The following is a 13,913-nucleotide window of genomic DNA, read 5'->3' on the forward strand; positions in this document are numbered from 1 at the left end:
GCCACAGAGCTGTCATGAAGACTGTAGCTGGCTGTGGGATGCATTTAGCCCCCAGCCTCCACACAGTGGTGGGACGAATGGAGATGTCAGGTGGAGACCCGGGTGAAATTAAAGACCTGTCCTTGGCTTCCCTGCCCAGGGGCTGAGAGTTGTGTCCAGAGAGGCTGGCTCAGAGCCTGGAGGGTGACAAGGACCCACGCACAGCTGCAGGACGGGGAGGGGGAAGGGGCCTCAGGGCTGAGAGCACAGTGGAGTGGCTGGAGGAGGACCCTGCAGAGCCCTCCTGGAGGGCACAGGGCCAGAAGAGGACCTGGCCCTGAGGGGAAGATGGGATTTCTCAGGGCAGGGGGCCTCCAGGCTTGGGGTGGGAGCTATGGAGGTGGGGCCTACTGGGGTCCTGCATGGGTGGGGGTCAGTGGGTGTCAGGCTGCTGTGCGGGATTGGCAGGGTGTGGGAGGGCTTGACTGCTAGTGTGGAGGCCGCCGTGAACGCCTCAGGCAGTAGGCCGAGGGAGGGACATGGTGCCCTGATGCATCTGAGCGTCAGGAAAGCCCTGTGTGGCTGTGGGCCCCATGGGGCAGGGAGAGCGATCCCTCTCCTCACCACCAGCAGGGGGCCCCAACCAGGGAGGCTGGCGGGAAGGGCAAGAGGTGCCTGGGCCTGCACCCCGGTGGCAACTTTGAGGCGGGATGGGAGCCCTAGGAGGAAAACCTCCTTCTCCCCTTGGCCTGGATTGTAAAGAACCAAGGTTGGGTGGCTGGAAGAACTTCCTGTGCTCAGATTTGGGGACACCTTTGTCTGGGGCCAGGCTCTGACTTGCCCCTGAGCCCCCCTCCTAGCTCCCACTGCCCCCTTCCAGGGTGAGCCTTGGCCTGGCTGAGGCCTAGTTTGAGTTTCATGCTGCAAACTCCCTGGGTCTTCCTAGCCCACCACAGAGGGGCCTGGGGCCACAGCACCTAGCTCTCCTCCTCAGTGGGCTGGGGCTTCTGACAAGATAGCACAGGCCAAAGAGGGAGCACCTGTTCTCATAGGGGCGGGCTGAGAAGGCTGCTCTGGCTGACCTGTGGTGCTTGTGCCTGTGGAGAGGGTCTGGGGAGCCCGTGACAGCAGTCACAGCGGGAGCTGAGGAGGCACCCTCTCAGCTGGCTGTCAAAGCTGCCTTGGAGTGGAGGGCAGGCAGAGGCCTGTGTCTAGATGCCAGCTGGCGGGGTGGTGTGGGCCCCACACAGCCCGAGGGGCCTTTAGGAGGTGGGGGAGCTCTGTGGAGGGGCAGAGCTGGGGTGTTGGAGGGTGCTGGGCTCTGGGTGTTCTGGCACTCATTTTGGGGGCCTGGGTCTGGCTCCTCCCTTGAGGTTTGAGTGCCGCCCGGTCTGGGTGGAGGAGTGGCCTGGGCCTGTACTGCAGAGGGCTCCTAGCTGGGCAGGCACAGTGGTGCTGACTGCCTTAGCCCTACAGGGAGGCAGGCCAGGGGTCTCCACTCTGGTTGACTCAGGGAAGTTCTTGCCTGAAGCTGTGGGGAGCCCTGGGGCCAGGGGCTGCTGGTGCTTGTAGGCCCTGCTGTCCCCAGTCCCTGCCTCTCTGTGGCGACTCAGCCTGGGCACGTGGGCAGCTGTCCCACTACTCTGGGTCCATGCCCTGTCCCAGCTCTCAGGCAGTGAGCTTCCTGAGCCCTGTCCAGCAAGGTTCCTGAGTGTCAGGGGGCAGCTGGGGTAGAAGTGGGGCTCTTGGGGCATGGGGAGTTCGGGTTAGGGTTGGTGGTGAGGGCAGAGGCAGGTGTGGGTGCTCCTGGGATGTGGAGCAGGGCCTGGGGTTAGGGAAGGGCCTGCCTGGAAGGGAGGCTTTGGGGAGCTGCTGCGGGTGTGGAGTGGGTATTTGACACTGGGATTTGGGGCAGTGTAGTATGGGAGTTGGGGACGGGACTGGTTTGGGGCTGGCTGGTGAGGATGGGGAAGGCTGAGGCATAGAGTGGCACCCAGACTGGGAGTGAAGTTTATTTAGGGTCGAACCTGGGGAGTGGTGCAGATTGGGGGCGGGGGCCAGTACAGTCAAGAGAGCTGGGGTGAAGGTGAGGGCAGGTGCAGACTGGTGCTGGACACAGCTTGGGGGCCAGGCCGGGCCCGGCCAGGGTTAGGTTGGCTGTGTGGCCGGTCAGGTACCCTGGGGTTTGTGGGGAGTTCAGGAGGGCCTGGTCGTGTTGCTCCACGGAGTCCCTGATGCTCCTTCCTTCTCCCTTTCGGCTGGTAGCTGTTAGCTGTGGCATCAGTTGGGGACCGTGGTGGCAGCAGGATCCCTCCACCCTCTGAGTCAGGCATGGCCCTAAGGGGTCCTGCAATGGTTCCAGACTCTAGGGCTTGGTGTCTGCTGAGGCAGGGCCTGCGGCCTAGGGTCCCTCTATGCCAGGTGATGCACCGTTCCCACCCCACCTGCTAGCTGTTCCTTGCTCGAGACCCTTGCCTAGGAGCCGAGGCTCCTTCTTTGAGCTGCTGCGGCACAGCAGGGTGAGGCCTGACCTCCCACAAGCCTCACCCTGAGTTCTAGGTGCTGAAGCTGGGCCTGCACCTCGTGGTTCTTAACCAGAGTGGTCACCTAAAGGGCTGGCTGTCTCACCTTGTCATGATTCCCATACACTGGAGGGCCAGATTTCGGGGCCAGGGTCGAGGCTGTGTCCAAAGTAGCCCCTGACCCAGGCTGCCCATGATGGCCTTCATAGGGTGCCTCTCCCTTCTGCCTCCATTTCCCTCCAGGTGCTCTGCCTCCTGGGCTGAGTTGGAGTCTGGGGCCCAGCAGTAGGCTGGGTCCTGGCCTGACTTGAAGCCTTCTGGCTTCCCAGGGCCCAGCTCAGCCGGCTGCCCTTGGCATGCCCTGTCAGGGCGAGGGGCTGCCTCCATTTTGCCACTGCAGCAGGGCGCGGGGAGCCCTTGATCTCAGGTGGGACTGGCAGGGAGGGGTGGAGACGCCTGGCTGGGTGTGTCTGTGTGTGACTCAGACCGGATGCACAGGCCCTGAGCTAGTGTCTTTGTTCTCCCACTGTCCTGGCAGGTGCATGCCATAGCCCTGAGTCACCAGGGTGTGGCCGAGCTACCCCGCAGCACAGCAGACACACAGCCATGCACTGGGCCCAGGGCACGGTGGCCTGAGTGCAGAGGGGCCCGCCTGGCAGGGGTACTCTTGGCCCTGTTGTTGGTATGGCTGTGAGTGTTCCCAGGATGTCCCTCGGTGACTAAGGGCCCCTGGAGCAGCCTCAGCCACAGCAGTCTCCTCCTCCTTCCTGGTGGCTCCCTGGGAAGATCTGATAGGGGTTGGAGGGGCTGGAGCGGGATTTGGCACCAGCAGCTCAGAGATCCTGGGAGCCAGAGACTTCCCCGCAAAGGGCCTCTGTCAGGGCACCATCTCCATTGTCATCCCCCGGGATCCCTCAGCAACTCTGAGAGGATCTTCTCATTCCCAAGTCACAGAGGAGGAGACTGGGGCTGAGGGGCGCTAAAGCTGCCCACCACCCACCATTAGTGTCTCCCCTCATCCGCTCTCCATCATGGTGACTGGCCTGAGGGGGATGTGAGTCCACTGACAGACACCACTCCAAAGTCAGGCAGGGCCCCCTTGCCTTGGGAATGATGTGGGGGCAGCTGAACTGCACTGTGCCGCCCCTGCCTCTGGTTCTGGGCCCTAGACCCATCTCTGAGGGTGAGGCCAGACATGGCCTGGGCAGCTGCCCTCCTGGAGGTGCCCCCTGAGAAAAGGCCAGAGACCCTGGGCCCTGAAGGGCGGCTCCCACCGTGGGAGCCTGATTTCCCTGTCCCCAGGAGGCAGACAGGAAGTGTGGGTTCCCATGGGAGCATTCCCTTCTCCGCAGGTGCCTGGCTATGTACCTGGGGGGTCAGGAGGGCCAGCTCAGCCATCGTGGGGTATGAAGAAAAGTAGTGTTGGTAAAGGGATCCTAACCTGCCTGTGGACAGCCGGTCCCACAGGGACAGGGACAGGAACCCAGGGCTGCCGGTTTTCGGTGACAGGGGCTGCCTGGAGGGGACCCCCCCCATCTGAGAAAAGGGTTCTGCTCCAAGGTGCTGCCCCACCCTCCACCTTCTTTCCCTCCAGGTTCTTTGTTAGGAGCTGAGGGAAGAGGGAAGGAAAAAGCACCTTATGAGGTAACAGAAGCCTCCTGTCAGGTGGGGGAGAGGACAGGCCTGCCTCCCTGCCTCCAGCTGCTGTCATCCGCCCAGGCAGAACCCCCGCTTCTGTGTCCCAGCACTGGCACTGAGGCCCCCCCGCCTTGACCCTCGCCTTGTGCAGCCACTGCTGACTTCTGAAGGCTCTAGGGGTGCACCTGGGATGGGGAAGCAGAAAAGGCCTCTGCTGGGCTGGAGCGTCAGCTTGGTAGCTGTGTGACTTTGGCTGGGTGACCCCCTTCTTTCTGAGGCCCAGCTTCCTTTGCTGCACAGTGAGGAGTGGGTCGGGGCACCAGACCCTCGGCTCCATGGAGGGTCCCTTTGCTTGTGGATGCTCCCAGGCCTGGAGCACACCAGCCATACCCACACTTGGCCCTGGACCTCTTCCTTGGCACCTGGGTGCCTGCTTCCTGGCTGGGATCCCCACAGGGTCTCTCTCTCTGTTCCAGGAGACTGGAGTTCTAAGAAGGGTCGGCTTCCCAGGGTGGGGGTCTGCTCAGGTCAGCCACATCCCAGCAGTAGGGGCTTGGTAGGGGCAGGGCCTGAGACTCCAAGCTGCCTCCTTCCCCCGACACTTGGATGTGTTTCTCTGCCTGCAGTGCTCCCTGCAGCTCTCGCTTCCCAAGCCCCTCTCCATCCTCTTGCCAGCTGTTGGGTGGGACACGTTTTGCATTGTCGGGCTTCCCTGTCCCCTGTGTGCCAAATGCTTCCTTTTGGAATTTGGCCTTGGAGGTAGAAGCCCTGATCCATATTCCCAGAGCCCTTTTCAGAAAAGGCAGATTTAATTTGGTCCTTGCAATAGCCCCTGTCCTAGGGTACCTGCAGGTGAGTGGGTGGGTTTCACAGAGAGCGTGCCCAGCTCGAAGTAGTCCTGAAGCATGGGACTTGGGAGCATGGAGATACTGCCCAGCCCAGCCCTGCGCTCCAAGGAGCCTGAGCTGGCTCTAGCACCCATGACTCCTGGCCCTGGTCCCCTCTGCCACAGCAGAGCCCTGCCCCAGGCCTCTCCTCCCTCCGCCTTTGTCAGAGCCTCCTGACTGACACTTCCAGCTCCAGATTGCACAGAGCTTTTCCAGGGAGGCTGACAAAGCAACTTCTGCTGAGAGGAGAAAACCAGGCCAAACCCATGAGGACACCACGTGCAGAGGCCCCCCCCCAGGGGGGACCCTTGTATCCTATCTCATCCCTCTGGCTTAGGCAGAAAGGACTAAACCCCTCCTAAAAGCCTTGGGGCTCAGGGAATCCTGTTCCTTGTAGGTGTGGAATCCAATTCTGCCCATTGTCTAGCCCTAGTCTCTCATGCTGTATTCTACCCATCCACCAGGATGAACAGTGCCCAGGGTGCCCCGGCTCTGTATCTTGGTACCTCATTGGTGCTAACTAGTTAAGGACTTGAATAGTTACCACAATGGGGAACTCACTACCTTGCCCTGGCAACCTTTGGGGGAAGCTGTCGCTGTGAGAAAGCCTTCATGGCCCTGAGCTGCCTCCCGCATCCTTCATCTGGGGAAGCTCAGATGGGTCTCCACCCCCTCTCAGCCTGTAGCCCGTCAAGCATGCTCTGAGAACCATGATGAGCAGATTCCTCCCAACTTTCCAGATGGGAAGCTCAGAGCTGATGAGGGAAGTCCAACCCTCTAGGACTTTTGGTTCACAGTCCTCTAAATGGGAACATTTAAAAGTACACATCTGATCACATGGGACCTTGGACTATCTTTTTCTCCTGGCCTGCAGGCTTGTGCTAGGCCCCAAGGGACTTGAAGGAAGAGGAGCCAGCAAGATTTGTCCACAGATCATTGTAGCCTCCAGGCCACTAACATGGCTTCCAGTAGTCGGCAGGCCCAGGGTGTGGGAGGCAGATGGTGTAGTTTCTCTCAGGGCCTGGGCTGAGAACAAGGCCACTGCCTGTGAACAATTGTTAGTTCATGCATTCAGTGAGCACTTACTGTATACAAAGTACAGTGATCTGGAAGGGGAGAGCACATCCTGACTTGATCAAGCCCACGCCCATCCTGAATCCCAAAGGGGCAGGTCTGGCAGGGGTCTTACAAGCAGCCTCTTTCAACCAACTCAGAAACTTAGGGCCCAGGGAAAGACTCATGCTGCCTGGTGGAATTCCGGCGGCTGGAATCCATGGGGTTTGCCCGCATCTGCTGCCAGGGAACTGCCCAAGGACTGGACACACTGCTGGGGAAGGGTTGGGCTCTGGTCAGGGAGCGGCGACAGTGTCCAGTGTTCTGAAGCACAGTTGCTAAGGTTCTGGGTCCCAGGAGGGAAATCCTTGGGGGGCCAGTCCCAGAAGCAAGCACTAAGGCGTGTGTGTGTGTGCGCGCGTGTGCATGCTTGAGTGTGCATGCGTTTGTGTGTGTGTGTGTGAGGCAAGGGCGTGCAAGGCTTGCTGTGGGCATGCTGCTTAAATGTGTGAATGGATGCAGTGTCTGCCCATGGTAAGTGGCTCCAGCTGCTGTTCTTTTTCAGGGCAGTCTTTTTTTTTTCTTTCTGGTACTAGGGTTGGAACTCAGGACTTTGTGCTAGCCATGCAGGTGCTGTGCCACTGAGCTAAAACCCCAGCCTATTTTTTTTTAACTTTTATTTTTATTAGTACATGTTCATAGTACATAATGATCACACTCATCATGGGGAGTTGGTACATACACAAAACACATTTTAATTCTTTTTTTTGGTACCAGAGATGGAACTCAGGACCTTGTGCTTGCAAGGCAGGCAGAGGAATCACTGAGCTAAATCCCCGGCCCCCCAGCCCACATCTTAATTCTTTTTATGGCTCCTGATATTTTGAGACTCCTTAAGGGGAGTCAGCAGTGCTGGGGGACTTTGAGGGTAGGGGAAGCCAGTCTGGGCTATGGGCAGGAGGAGGACTGGGCATCAGCAGCAGTGACAAGTAGGCTTGGAGGGGTGCAAAGGCTCAGAGCCAGGCTGCAGTCCTGCTGACCTCCTGGGCAAGGGGGTCCAGAAGTTGCAGGTCACTTGTTCTGCTTGGGTGCAGCCAGTGCAGAGGGTGTGGGTGCTGTGTGGGGGGCATGGAGAGGTGGGGGGCATGAAGGCTGGGGTGGGTGGAGGTTGCGGTGGCTCAGAGGCTTGGCCGGTCTGCTAAGTTCTGGCTTGATGAGTTATTGCCGGTGGTGGGCCCCTCAGGACCAGGGAGTCCGGCGGGGAAGCGGGTAGATTCCCATTCCACTCCCACCAGCCGTGTTCTTCCAGAGCTGCAGCAGCCCGCAGCGGCCGGCAGGGGGCGGTGCCCGACCGGCTTTGGAAGACTCCTTCACCAGCCCCAAGCGGGGCCCTTCGGAATGCGGCGGCACTCAGATGTGGTGGCGCCGCCCGCGTCCGGTCTCTTCCTGTCGGGGCCGCCCAGAGCGGCCTCTCTGCGCGGACACGCAGGCCCGCGGGCTGGCGCACTCCAGATGTCAGAGGCTTCGGAGCCCCGCCCTGCGGACCTAGTGCCCCGCTGCCCAGCCGGGTTTCTCAAAGAAAACCCAGCAGTGTGAGACATTCCTGCCCCCGCTCCCCCCCGCCAGCCTCTGAGTCTGTCCTGCAGTCCCACATGTCCTGCCTCAGTTTCCTCGGCTGTTAGAGGGTGATGATCTTGGCTCGTGCTGTTTTTTTTTTTTTTTTTTCTTCTTTTCCTTTCTTTTTTTTTTGGTACTTGGGTCCTTGCGCTTGCGCAGCAGGCGGCGAAACCACTGAGCTACATCCCGGGCCCCTTGGCTGGAGCTGTTGAGTGTTAACCAGCAGCAAAGGCTGATGTCCCAGCTTCCCTCCCCCACCAGACTGGGCCCCAAAAGGAAGGGCCTCTTGTCGCCCCCACCCCATCTTAGGGCTGGCTGTGGCTCTTGGTGGTTGAGTGGGGAGCGGGGGAGAGTCAGAAGCTTCGACCTCTCCTCCTTTCTGAGGGGCCTGGAACGGGCTCACCCCTCAGCTGGGGCCGTAGACTTACAGGAGGGGAGTGGGGAGGCACATTTCTGGGGTTGAAGGACACACAAGCCCTAGAGGGCAGGTTCTGGCAGCGTGGGGTGGGGACTGCAAATCCTGTTTCTATATTACCAATGGGTAAACTGAGGCTTAAGTTCCTCCAGCAAGTTACTGGCAGAGGCAAGACTAGAACCAGAGACCCTGACTCCCAGTCCAGTGCTCTTTTTCTGTGTTCTTATCTCAATAAAAGAGAGGCATGGGTCTCTTATGTTCAAGATCCCCTTCCCAGATCTGGACCTGGCTGTGGCCACCCCAGTGACACTCTCATCCTAGCCACGTCCTGCCCTGGCAGTTCCAGAAGGACCCTGGGCCTGGGAAGAGGGGACACTCACTGATTTTGATTTCTGTGTGTGTGGCTTGCTTTCTGTTTTCTCCCCACTAGCTGAGGAGTCCCAGGGCACAGGGCAGACAGCAGAGAGGATCTCCAGTGTCCTCTCTGCTGACCCACAGGCTGTGTAGCTTGGAGCAAGGCCCTTCCTCTGCCTGGGCCTCAGTTTCTTCACGTTACACTTGTCAAATGAGGAGATAGGTTACATCCATGGTTCTGGGATGTCACCTGCTGGAGGGCATGCTACCCCCCAAACTTGAGGTGAAGTAGCCCTGACTAATTCTGGAGGGAAACGAAAGGGGGATGAATGGGCCTTACTGGGTGGCACTGGCTACTTTGGGGCTAGTTTATTTTTCAGAGGACAAAGGAAAGTGGCCCACTGTCTCCTGAGTGTGGCTGCAGGTCCTCCCAGGGGCCGGGGGTGGTGGTGGTCCAGATCAGCCCTTTGGAGTCTCAAAACTTGGGAGCTTGGTGACTAAAGCTACACTTTCAAGGGTGACCTTGAAGCCAGCAGGACCTTGTGGCTGGCCATGGTCCCTGGTCCCCAGAGTCAGCCTGTCAGCTCTGGTTGTTCTCAGCCTTAGACACAAGACAGGGAACTCCTCTTCTGAGCCCCAGACCTAGGGTGACCATGGGAGTGGCCTGGCAGAGCAAGGTTTTCCGAAGGAACTTAGGTCCTAGAGAGAGGAGGACACCGAGGTACTGGCCAGCTCGGGACACCTAGACCTCCTGCCAGACCCCAGGCATAGTCTCAGCAACTGTGAGCTTGTGGGGAGATGACCGTCAGGCCAGCTGGAGGGTTGGCAGAAGGGCCTCAGGCTCCCCCGCTCTCAAGGGAGCCCTCCAGGGCTCCCCCAACTCACTGCACCGAAGCAAAGCCTAGGGTGGGCCTCCAAGGCCTCCACTGTGAGTCCTGCTTCTGTGGCCAAGAGGAAGCTGGGAGGCAGCAGGAATGCAGGAATCCGGCCAGGCCCTGTCCCAACAGGCTGGTGAGAGGATCCAGGCTCCCTTGTGAGCCCATGTGCTTCTGAGCTCAGCTAGAAGCTATTCAGCCTCTGAGAGCGGCAGACACAAGAGCACATATTTATGCATGTGTATGCATGCTTGCTCACTCACATACACACATGTGCCTGTGCTGGAGGCTGGAGGCTGAGGAGCTTCCCTGCCTCAAACTGTGGATGGGGACCCCTGTGTTCACTTTCTAGTCGCGGTCATGCTAGGCCTGAAGGGAAGGTTCTGCTTGCTGACACTGCAGACCGCTTGCTGTGTACCATGCCCGCTGCACATATTAGCTCCTTTAGTCTTTAAAACTTTACAGAGGCAGCCTTTTTACCTAATTCCATAGTTGGGGAAACCGAGGCTCTGAAGGTGGCACAGAGCAAGGGAGTGGTAAGGACGAACTGGGGTTCAGAATGAGGTCTGTCTGACTACAGTCTAGTTTTACCCCAGCTTATGTGGACACAAGTGCACATGAGCACTGGCCAGGGTGTGTGCAAACTTGCGTGCAGATGTGGGCTTCGATGGTGCATTTGTATCTACCAGTGTCTTCAGGACTCCTGCAGGGAGGCTGGCAGAGAGCCGTGTGCCTGAGGACCTGTGGCTGTCTCCGAAGGCCACCCCTCACTCCTCACTGGGCTCCCGACTCAGCACAGTGAGATGGACATGTCAGTGCCACCAGCTCAGCTCCATGAGGACTGTGATTGCCTAGTGGGTGGCACAGGGCCTTGGAGGGCTTGAAGGAAGGGCATTTTGGAGGGTAGCTCTGCAGGTGTGTGGGATGATTAAGAAGGGGCAATGGGGACCGGGAATGTAGCTCAATGGTGCCTCCACCTGCCTCACAAGTGCAAGGTCCAGAGTTTGATTCCTGGTACCAAAAAAAAAGGGGGGGGGCGGGCAATGGGAGGAGAGAGATTGAAGCCAGGGGCAGGGTCAGAGGACCCACTGTGCCCTGTCCAGGAGGCCTGGTACTTTCTTCTCTACCTGCATCTTTCAAGTTCAGCTCCCAATACCTAGAGAGACGCTCCAGGGAGCCTGCAGGGGGTCCTGGGCTGGGGAAGACAGGTTTGCCCTGTCTGCAAATCTATGTGCCAGGCGACCCTCACCGACCCCAGGGAGAACAGGGATGAAGAGGCCCAGGTGGGAATACTGTTTGCCCTGTGAGTCACAGCCGTTGGAGCAGGGCTGAGGCCAAAGCCTAATTTGAGTAGCTACTCTTGGCACTGCCCTAGTCCCCAGGGGTAGGGTGGATGGGACAGCAGTCGGCAGGGGTCACTCGGAGCCTTCAGAGGTGGGAAACCCCGGCACAGGCAGGGACAGGAGTCAGAGGCGGGGTTGAAACATAGACGCACACCCACTAGTGTGTGTGTGGGTGTGGGGCGTGGGGCACACTCACCTTGCTCCCACTCTCCCTAGAGAGAGTCCCAGGGACGGCCCCTTTCCCTGGGAGGGCTCTGGGTTGGTGGTTTGAGGCCCTGGTGACCCTGGAGCCTGCATGTCCCTTTGGTGAAGTCGAGGGAGCTGGCCCTGTGTGACAGTGAGGGCGGGATGGGACTTTGGGTCAGACCTAGGCAGTGACTCCGCCTGTTGAACGGGGCAGTGCGGTGCCGAGTCTTCACCCCTGGTGTGTCAGCACCCACCCTCAGTGAGTGTTTGGTGAGCACTGCCAGGCGCCGGGCCTTTTGCAAGGCAGGGGATGTGGGCATGGGCAAGTCACACATGGTGGCACTGCCTCAGGGAGCTGACCTTCCTGGGCAGGAGGGGTGAGCCACAGACCGTCCCAGTGAAAACATACTTCTTTTTGTTTCTTTGAAGTGGAAATTATGGAACAAAAATGGGCAGAAAAGGCCTTTTCTCTCTTTTGTTGCTTGTCACATGCAGGTTGAGAGCATTCCAGACCCCTCTGCTGTCTGCCGTGGAGGTCAGACCCAGCCGCTCCTCTCCTTGACTCTGAGGTCTCTCTGAGTCAGAGATAAAGTTTAGCATGGCCATGAGGCCGGGCACAGCTGGGCTCTGCTCTCCTCCCTCCCACAGGTCTCCCTTCTGCAGGGTCCTGCCTGAGGGCCTTTGCCCTTGCTCTCCCTCTGCCTGGTTTGCTCTTCCCCAGGCTGTCACATGGCTCCTTTCTTCACCTCCTTCTGGTTTATTGCTGCCCTGTCTCCTGGGAGACTTTCCTGGACCTCCCTGTGAATAGGCCCTGCGGTCAGCATTCCCCATGCTGCATCTTCTACACTACTACATTTCTTTCTGGTCTGTCTTTCCTGATGAGATGTGAGCTCTAAAAGGGTAGGGATTTGGGTAGATTTGTTCACTGTCTGGTTCCCCCCCCCCCGCTGGGTCACGAGCACGCGTGGGACTCCGTAGGATCAATAAATGCTTGTTAAGGGAGCGCTGAGTGCGTCCCTTCATGAGGGGGGTTCTTGACAGGAGGTGGTGGACCTCAGTGGTGCGGCTGTACCATGCTGGTGCTACCTGTGAGGGCAGGAGTGTTTTGTCTGTTGTATTTTTTGCTGTACTGGGGCTTGAACCCAGGGCTTTCACACTGAGCTACATCTTCATTTATTTATTTACCTACTTTTTTTTAAGTTCAGGTTGACCTGGAACTCACTATGTAGGCCAGGTTGGCCTCGAACTTGTAGCAGTTTTCTTGGCTCAGCCTCCCAAGTGCTGAGATTGCAGGTGTGCACCACCACACCCGGCTTATTTACTAACTTTTGAGACAAGGTTTTGGTAAGTTACTAAATTGCCCATGGGGCTTGAACTTGCAGTCCTCCAGTCTCAGTCTTTTAGGGTGCTGGGGTTTCATGCGTATGTGATCACACGCGACTTCTGGCTCTGTTTTGGGTAGAAAGTGAGTGGTTATAGTGACCCCCACCCAAATCACATACCTGAGTGGGGATGTAGTGGGGTAAGTTTCCTTCCTTGAAAACACTAGAAGAATAAGAAAAGCTAGCAGAGAAGGGGCAGTGTCTGTTGATTCTGAACGCAGGGCTTTGGCAGGGGACATGTGGGTCCCCCTCTCCAGGACCTCGCATCTGCTCACCTCCTGGAGGCCCACTCGGATTGGGCCACCTTGTCAGGACAATCACCCAGTCTTTAAGCTGTTGCGAATCAAAGGAAAAACTTTTACTCTCTCCAGTTCTGCTGACCCCACGTCCAAGAACCACACCCCTCAGCCCTGCCTGGGCCCCTGGGGCTGGGTAAGGCCTCCTCTTTCAGCCTAAGGCTGGTCTTGCCTCCTGTGTTTCTAATCTAGGACATTATATCACCCTCTGCCCTTCCAGCTCCCAGTACCCCAGTTCCGAGTTCATGCCCTGAATCTCTCTGCTGTATTCTCCTTTCCGGACTGGATGCCACCTGGTGTACCCAGGAAAAATCAATGGGCATCACGCAGGCTTGGCCAAGTACAGCATAGCACGCAGCCCAGGGCAGTGATAAGGCAGCAAACAAAGAAGCACGGAAGTGAAGTAAGACAGAAATCCCTGTGGGGAACAGGAGATGGAGGGATTCTCAGTCCTTGATCCATGACCTGTTACCCATTAGAGGGGAGGACGTGTCTCTTTTTCCCCATCTGCCCTTGCTAACCATGTATGGACTGCAAACCCCCATCCTCCCACCCTTATTAAGGGACCAGGTCCACTGTACAAGGGGGAGGGAGGAACACACACAGCAGGATGTCTCCAAGGATGAGATGGCCCAATCCATATCCTATAGGAAGGAAATCTCCTAAAACACAAAGAAAAATGTGGTACTCATGACTCGGTGGAAAACTACTGGTTCCCAGCTCTCCTCAGGGAAGCCATAAAACCCAGTCCTGTTCTTTTGCTAATGGGCCAGTCTGATCTTCTCTGTCAGACTTGCACGCCCTTCACTCTCTTCCCTTCGAGCTCAAATCCATTCTCCTTTTTCTCTCCTTTCTTAAAGCTTTTTGTGAATTCATGTTGTGGCCTCAGTTTTAATTTCTGGTATCACTGAGGCAAGATTCCTTGTGTGCTGTATCAGAGACGGGTGGGGCTCCTTAGATGGACATTTAGGGAGGTCTCTGGAGGACTTGACACTGGGTCTAGACCTGAAAGGTGGGGAGCCAGATCTGAAGGTAGGGTCAGAGACTGAGGTCAATGGGCTGTGGGGAGTGCAGTGGGAGGTGAGAGGGGACTCAGCCCTAGGGGTCTCTGAGAGCCGAGGCCTGAAATTTGAGCCAAGCGTGACGGAACCAGAGTCCTAAGTTTAGAGTTGAGAAACACCACCTCTCCACCTCCCTTCCTTCCTCTAGGAGAGAGGACGGTGCGCTAGCTTGCGGGGCGCGTGCTGGTCTGGCCACTACCAGCAGAGGGCAGTAGTCGCCGCGGCACAGGCGGGCTGGAGGGAGCTGACCTTTCCTTGACGGAAGGCGCCCCGGGCAGACAGCTCCGCAAGGAAGAGGAAGGGTG

General features: G+C 58.1%; 1 long non-coding RNA gene across 1 annotated transcript in view; it reads left to right on the forward strand.

The window, feature by feature from the left end:
- LOC110345521 (uncharacterized) overlaps positions 1 to 13,913 on the forward strand; it is a 31,841-nt gene that overhangs the window by 17,060 nt on the left and 868 nt on the right. The window contains exon 4 of the long non-coding RNA XR_002388913.2: positions 13,757 to 13,910. This is a non-coding gene — a long non-coding RNA (uncharacterized LOC110345521). The remainder of the gene's footprint in view (positions 1 to 13,756; positions 13,911 to 13,913) is intronic.

The sequence above is a fragment of the Heterocephalus glaber genome, unplaced genomic scaffold, assembly GCF_053883595.1.
Source record: "Heterocephalus glaber isolate CG9 unplaced genomic scaffold, H.glaber_assembly_v1.0 deba00001733, whole genome shotgun sequence".
NCBI lineage: Eukaryota > Metazoa > Chordata > Mammalia > Rodentia > Bathyergidae > Heterocephalus > Heterocephalus glaber.